We start from the raw sequence: 7,500 nt of genomic DNA on the forward strand, positions 1-7,500 counted from the left end.
CGGGGGTTGACCTGGTGGCCGATTCCCTCCCCGGGCACCAGGTCAACCTCCGGTGCTTTCAGCGGGGGTTGACCTGGTGGCCGATTCCCTCCCCGGGCACCAGGTCAACCTCCGGTGCTTTCAGCGGGGGTTGACCTGGTGGCCGATTCGCTCCCCGGGCACCAGGTCAACCTCCGCTGCTTTCAGCGGGGGTTGACCTGGTGGCCCATTCGCTCCCCGGGCACCAGGTCAACCGCACCCTTTTTCGGCCGCCTTCGCCTCCAAATTTTTCCCCCGTTTCCTTGCCCACTCCTCGGTCACTTCATACGCCCTCCCCCTTACATCCACCGTACGCAACACCTCCACCGGGCTTAATAGTCCACAACCGAGACCCAGGGCCTTCCCCGCTCTCAACCACCTCCACCCACGGTCCCCCTCCACCGGGCTTAATAGTCCACAACCGAGACCCAGGGCCTTCCCCGCTCTCAACAACCTCCACCCACGGTCCCCCTCCACCGGGCTTAATAGTCCACAACCGAGACCCAGGGCCTTCCCCGCTCTCAACAACCTCCACCCACGGTCCCCCTCCACCGGGCTTAATAGTCCACAACCGAGACCCAGGGCCTTCCCCGCTCTCAACCACCTCCACCCACGGTCCCCCTCCACCGGGCTTAATAGTCCACAACCGAGACCCAGGGCCTTCCCCGCTCTCAACAACCTCCACCCACGGTCCCCCTCCACCGGGCTTAATAGTCCACAACCGAGACCCAGGGCCTTCCCCGCTCTCAACAACCTCCACCCACGGTCCCCCTCCACCGGGCTTAATAGTCCACAACCGAGACCCAGGGCCTTCCCCGCTCTCAACAACCTCCACCCACGGTCCCCCTCCACCGGGCTTAATAGTCCACAACCGAGACCCAGGGCCTTCCCCGCTCTCAACAACCTCCACCCACGGTCCCCCTCCACCGGGCTTAATAGTCCACAACCGAGACCCAGGGCCTTCCCCGCTCTCAACCACCTCCACCCACGGTCCCCCTCCACCGGGCTTAATAGTCCCCAACCGATACCCAGGGCCTTCCCCGCTCTCAACAACCTCCACCCACGGTCCCCCAAGACGCACGTTCCAAGCCTTAACCCTCAGACCATCCACCCCCCGGGGGGGACCCCACACCCACCTGACCCCAACTCACTCCCACCAAAAACACCACCACCGCCACCGCCTCAACGGCCTGCCCCACCCAGCACTCCCACACACACACCTGCCCCACCAACGCTCCACACACGCTTTCTTCCCTCTCCCCGACCCGACCCAAGCCATCGCACCGCACCGGGTGAGGGCCTAAGCTTCCTCGCCCGCCCCCCCGCCCCCGACACGCAGGCAGGCAGAGGGAAAGGCCTCAGCGCCCCCCAGGACCGTCGCGCCGCCTTGGCCTCACGGCTTCCCTGCTCCCGCACGGCAGACACACGCCCCGCTCTACCCCCGCTGGGGCCAAAAGCTGCCTACGGCACCTGGGATTCCCAGGCGGTCACCCATCCAGGTACTAGCCAGGCCCGGGACGGTTTACCTTCCGAGATCGGACGAGATCGGGGGCATTCGGTCCGGTATGGCCGTAGGCCCCCGCCTCCCCGGGCTTTAGCGTCAGCAGCCTGGCCTCAGTCAGCCGGGCCCAAACAATTAACCCGGAGGCCGGGCCGAGGGAAAACTTCCTCCGAGCCGGCCCAAGGGGAAGGGAGGACGAGGACGCCGGGCCCGGGAGGTGACAGGACGTGCACGTCAGACCCGGGAAGCTGTGTGCCCCGAGGTTAACCCCCGGGCCGGGGCGGGGAGAGAAAAATGTTCTAAGTCCGGTAGGGACAGCAGGTCAACCCCGGTCCGAGGCGGGGAGAGAAATTTTCCAAGTCCGGCAGGGACAGCAGGTCAACCCCGGCCGCCGTAGCAGAGGTTGACCTGGTGTCCGATTCGCTCCCCGGGCACCAGGTCAACCTCGGGCGCTTTAGCGGAGGTTGACCTGGTGTCCGATTCGCTCCCCGGGCACCAGGTCAACCTCGGGCGCTTTAGCAGAGGTTGACCTGGTGTCCGATTCGCTCCCCGGGCACCAGGTCAACCTCGGGCGCTTTCAGCGGAGGTTGACCTGGTGGCCGATCCCCTCCTCGGGCTCCAAGTCCGGCAGGGACAGCAGGTCAACCCCGGTTCCGGGCGGGGAGAGAAAAATTTTCTAAGTCCGGCAGGGACAACAGGTCAACCCCGGTTCCGGGCGGGGAGAGAAAAATTTTCTAAGTCCGGCAGGGACAGCAGGTCAACCCCGGCCGCTTCAGCGGAGGTTGACCTGGTGTCCGATTCGGTCCCCGGGCACCAGGTAAACCGTGGCCGCTTTCAGCGGAGGTTGACCTGGTGGCCGATCCCCTCCTCGGGCTCCAAGTCCGGCAGGGACAGCAGGTCAACCCCGGCCGCTTTAGCAGAGGTTGACCTGGTGTCCGATTCGCTCCCCGGGCACCAGGTCAACCGTGGCCGCTTTCAGCGGAGGTTGACCTGGTGGCCGATCCCCTCCTCGGGCTCCAAGTCCGGCAGGGACAGCAGGTCAACCCCGGCCGCTTTAGCAGAGGTTGACCTGGTGTCCGATTCGGTCCCCGGGCACCAGGTAAACCGTGGCCGCTTTCAGCGGAGGTTGACCTGGTGGCCGATCCCCTCCTCGGGCTCCAAGTCCGGCAGGGACAGCAGGTCAACCCCGGCCGCTTTAGCAGAGGTTGACCTGGTGTCCGATTCGGTCCCCGGGCACCAGGTAAACCGTGGCCGCTTTCAGCGGAGGTTGACCTGGTGGCCGATCCCCTCCTCGGGCTCCAAGTCCGGCAGGGACAGCAGGTCAACCCCGGCCGCTTTAGCAGAGGTTGACCTGGTGTCCGATTCGCTCCCCGGGCACCAGGTAAACCGTGGCCGCTTTCAGCGGAGGTTGACCTGGTGGCCGATACCCTCCTCGGGCTCCAAGTCCGGCAGGGACAGCAGGTCAACCCCGGCCGCTTTAGCAGAGGTTGACCTGGTGTCCGATTCGCTCCCCGGGCACCAGGTAAACCGTGGCCGCTTTCAGCGGAGGTTGACCTGGTGGCCGATCCCCTCCTCGGGCTCCAAGTCCGGCAGGGACAGCAGGTCAACCCCGGCCGCTTTAGCAGAGGTTGACCTGGTGTCCGATTCGCTCCCCGGGCACCAGGTAAACCGTGGCCGCTTTCAGCGGAGGTTGACCTGGTGGCCGATCCCCTCCTCGGGCTCCAAGTCCGGCAGGGACAGCAGGTGAACCCCGGCCGCTTTAGCAGAGGTTGACCTGGTGTCCGATTCGCTCCCCGGGCACCAGGTAAACCGTGGCCGCTTTCAGCGGAGGTTGACCTGGTGGCCGATCCCCTCCTCGGGCTCCAAGTCCGGCAGGGACAGCAGGTGAACCCCGGCCGCTTTAGCAGAGGTTGACCTGGTGTCCGATTCGCTCCCCGGGCACCAGGTAAACCGTGGCCGCTTTCAGCGGAGGTTGACCTGGTGGCCGATCCCCTCCTCGGGCTCCAAGTCCGGCAGGGACAACAGGTCAACCCCGGTTCCGGGCGGGGAGAGAAAAATTTTCTAAGTCCGGCAGGGACAGCAGGTCAACCCCGGCCGCCGTAGCAGAGGTTGACCTGGTGTCCGATTCGCTCCCCGGGCACCAGGTCAACCTCGGGCGCTTTAGCAGAGGTTGACCTGGTGTCCGATTCGGTCCCCGGGCACCAGGTAAACCGTGGCCGCTTTCAGCGGAGGTTGACCTGGTGGCCGATCCCCTCCTGGGGCTCCAAGTCCGGCAGGGACAGCAGGTCAACCCCGGTCCCAGGCGGGGAGAGAAAAAATTTCCAAGTCCGGCAGGGACAACAGGTCAACCCCGGTTCCGGGCGGGGAGAGAAAAATTTTCAAAGTCCGGCAGGGACAGCAGGTCAACCCCGGCCGCTTCAGCGGAGGTTGACCTGGTGTCCGATTCGGTCCCCGGGCACCAGGTAAACCGTGGCCGCTTTCAGCGGAGGTTGACCTGGTGGCCGATCCCCTCCTCGGGCTCCAAGTCCGGCAGGGACAACAGGTCAACCCCGGTCCCAGGCTGGAGAGAAAAATTTTCTAAGTCCGGCAGGGACAACAGGTCAACCCCGGTCCCAGGCGGGAGAGAAAAATTTTCTAAGTCCGGCAGGGACAGCAGGTCAACCCCGGCCGCTTCAGCGGAGGTTGACCTGGTGTCCGATTCGGTCCCCGGGCACCAGGTAAACCGTGGCCGCTTTCAGCGGAGGTTGACCTGGTGGCCGATCCCCTCCTCGGGCTCCAAGTCCGGCAGGGACAACAGGTCAACCCCGGTCCCAGGCTGGAGAGAAAAATTTTCTAAGTCCGGCAGGGAGAACAGGTCAACCCCGGTCCCAGGCGGGAGAGAAAAAATTTCTAAGTCCGGCAGGGACAACAGGTCAACCCCGGTCCCAGGCGGGAGAGAAAAATTTTCTAAGTCCGGCAGGGACAACAGGTCAACCCCGGTCCCAGGCGGGAGAGAAAAATTTTCTAAGTCCGGCAGGGACAACAGGTCAACCCCGGTCCCAGGCGGGAGAGAAAAATTTTCTAAGTCCGGCAGGGACAACAGGTCAACCCCGGTCCCAGGCGGGAGAGAAAAATTTTCTAAGTCCGGCAGGGACAACAGGTCAACCCCGGTCCCAGGCTGGAGAGAAAAATTTTCTAAGTCCGGCAGGGACAGCAGGTCAACCCCGGCCGCTTTAGCAGAGGTTGACCTGGTGTCCGATTCGCTCCCCGGGCACCAGGTCAACCTCTGGCGCTTTAGCAGAGGTTGACCTGGTGTCAGATTCGCTCCCCGGGCACCAGGTCAACCTCGGTCGCTTTAGCAGAGGTTGACCTGGTGTCCGATTCGCTCCCCGGGCACCAGGTAAACCGTGGCCGCTTTCAGCGGAGGTTGACCTGGTGGCCGATTCCCTCCTCGGGCTCCAAGTCCGGCAGGGACAGCAGGTCAACCCCGGTCCCAGGCGGGGAGAGAAAAAATTTCTAAGTCCGGCAGGGACAACAGGTCAACCCCGGTCCCAGGCTGGAGAGAAAAAATTTCTAAGTCCGGCAGGGACAACAGGTCAACCCCGGTCCCAGGCGGCAGAGAAAAAATTTCTAAGTCCGGCAGGGACAACAGGTCAACCCCGGTCCCAGGCGGGAGAGAAAAATTTTCTAAGTCCGGCAGGGACAACAGGTCAACCCCGGTACCGGGCGGGAGAGAAAAATTTTCTAAGTCCGGCAGGGACAACAGGTCAACCCCGGTCCCAGGCGGGAGAGAAAAATTTTCTAAGTCCGGCAGGGACAACAGGTCAACCCCGGTTCCGAGCGGGAGAGAAAAATTTTCTAAGTCCGGCAGGGACAACAGGTCAACCCCGGTCCCGGGCGGGAGAGAAAAAATTTCTAAGTCCGGCAGGGACAACAGGTCAACCCCGGTCCCAGGCTGGAGAGAAAAAATTTCTAAGTCCGGCAGGGACAACAGGTCAACCCCGGTCCCAGGCGGCAGAGAAAAATTTTCTAAGTCCGGCAGGGACAACAGGTCAACCCCGGTCCCAGGCGGGAGAGAAAAATTTTCCAAGTCCGGCAGGGACAACAGGTCAACCCCGGTCCCAGGCGGCAGAGAAAAAATTTCTAAGTCCGGCAGGGACAACAGGTCAACCCCGGTCCCAGGCTGGAGAGAAAAAATTTCTAAGTCCGGCAGGGACAGCAGGTCAACCCCGGCCGCTTCAGCTGAGGTTGACCTGGTGTCCGATTCGCTCCCCGGGCACCAGGTAAACCGTGGCCGCTTTCAGCGGAGGTTGACCTGGTGGCCGATCCCCTCCTGGGGCTCCAAGTCCGGCAGGGACAACAGGTCAACCCCGGTCCCAGGCGGGAGAGAAAAATTTTCTAAGTCCGGCAGGGACAACAGGTCAACCCCGGTTCCGAGCGGGAGAGAAAAATTTTCTAAGTCCGGCAGGGACAACAGGTCAACCCCGGTACCGGGCGGGAGAGAAAAAATTTCTAAGTCCGGCAGGGACAACAGGTCAACCCCGGTCCCAGGCTGGAGAGAAAAAATTTCTAAGTCCGGCAGGGACAACAGGTCAACCCCGGTCCCAGGCTGGAGAGAAAAAATTTCTAAGTCCGGCAGGGACAACAGGTCAACCCCGGTCCCAGGCGGCAGAGAAAAAATTTCTAAGTCCGGCAGGGACAACAGGTCAACCCCGGTCCCAGGCGGGAGAGAAAAATTTTCCAAGTCCGGCAGGGACAACAGGTCAACCCCGGTCCCAGGCGGCAGAGAAAAAATTTCTAAGTCCGGCAGGGACAACAGGTCAACCCCGGTCCCAGGCGGCAGAGAAAAAATTTCTAAGTCCGGCAGGGACAACAGGTCAACCCCGGTCCCAGGCGGGAGAGAAAAATTTTCTAAGTCCGGCAGGGACAACAGGTCAACCCCGGTCCCAGGCGGCAGAGAAAAATTTTCTAAGTCCGGCAGGGACAACAGGTCAACCCCGGTCCCAGGCGGCAGAGAAAAATTTTCTAAGTCCGGCAGGGACAACAGGTCAACCCCGGTCCCAGGCGGCAGAGAAAAAATTTCTAAGTCCGGCAGGGACAACAGGTCAACCCCGGTCCCAGGCGGCAGAGAAAAAATTTCTAAGTCCGGCAGGGACAACAGGTCAACCCCGGTCCCGGGCGGGAGAGAAAAATTTTCTAAGTCCGGCAGGGACAACAGGTCAACCCCGGTCCCAGGCGGCAGAGAAAAAATTTCTAAGTCCGGCAGGGACAACAGGTCAACCCCGGTCCCAGGCTGGAGAGAAAAAATTTCTAAGTCCGGCAGGGACAACAGGTCAACCCCGGTCCCAGGCGGGAGAGAAAAAATTTCTAAGTCCGGCAGGGACAACAGGTCAACCCCGGTCCCAGGCGGGAGAGAAAAATTTTCTAAGTCCGGCAGGGACAACAGGTCAACCCCGGCCGCTTTAGCAGAGGTTGACCTGGTGTCCGATTCGGTCCCCGGACACCAGGTCAACCTCTGGCGCTTTCAGCGAGGTTGACCTGGTGGCCGGCTGAGCTCTGGAAGTCCGAATGGGGTTGAATTTGACCCGTGCAGCCGACCTAGAGTTCCAGGCGGTCGGCCGCTTTTGTGAGTCGTTCCCGCCTGTTGCCGCTGGGGGACTTTTCACGTATAAGGTTACGACAGGTACCGGGAGAATAGTAAGAGAAGGCTTGTCTGGCTCCAGCCTTTAGAGACGTACACGTGAGAGAGACCGACCGTCGTGTGAAGGCCCTTCCCGGGGACTCGGACGAGGGACCCGGGCGGACGTCTGCGGGGACGTCTGCGGCGGTTCGGGGTGTCGTCTCGGGCCCGATCCTCCGGAGAGGGGGCTCTCGAGGGAGGCTCGGCGCACGTCCGCGGGGACGGCCGCCGGGAGCGAGGCCCCGCTCCTCCTTCCGATCGATGGGGCGCTCGCGGACGAGACGGAGAGGGCCCTTCGCGGGCCGGCACCCTTCCCGCGGCG

General features: G+C 62.6%; 1 non-coding gene across 1 annotated transcript; it reads right to left on the reverse strand.

The window, feature by feature from the left end:
• Positions 1-1,476: 1,476 nt before the first annotated feature.
• On the reverse strand, positions 1,477-1,595 carry LOC142006494 (5S ribosomal RNA). Its single transcript, XR_012643562.1, has one exon. It is a non-coding gene; the product is annotated as a 5S ribosomal RNA (ribosomal RNA).
• Positions 1,596-7,500: the final 5,905 nt, after the last annotated feature.

The sequence above is a fragment of the Carettochelys insculpta genome, unplaced genomic scaffold, assembly GCF_033958435.1.
Source record: "Carettochelys insculpta isolate YL-2023 unplaced genomic scaffold, ASM3395843v1 scaffold_0075, whole genome shotgun sequence".
Classification (NCBI taxonomy): Eukaryota; Metazoa; Chordata; order Testudines; family Carettochelyidae; genus Carettochelys; species Carettochelys insculpta.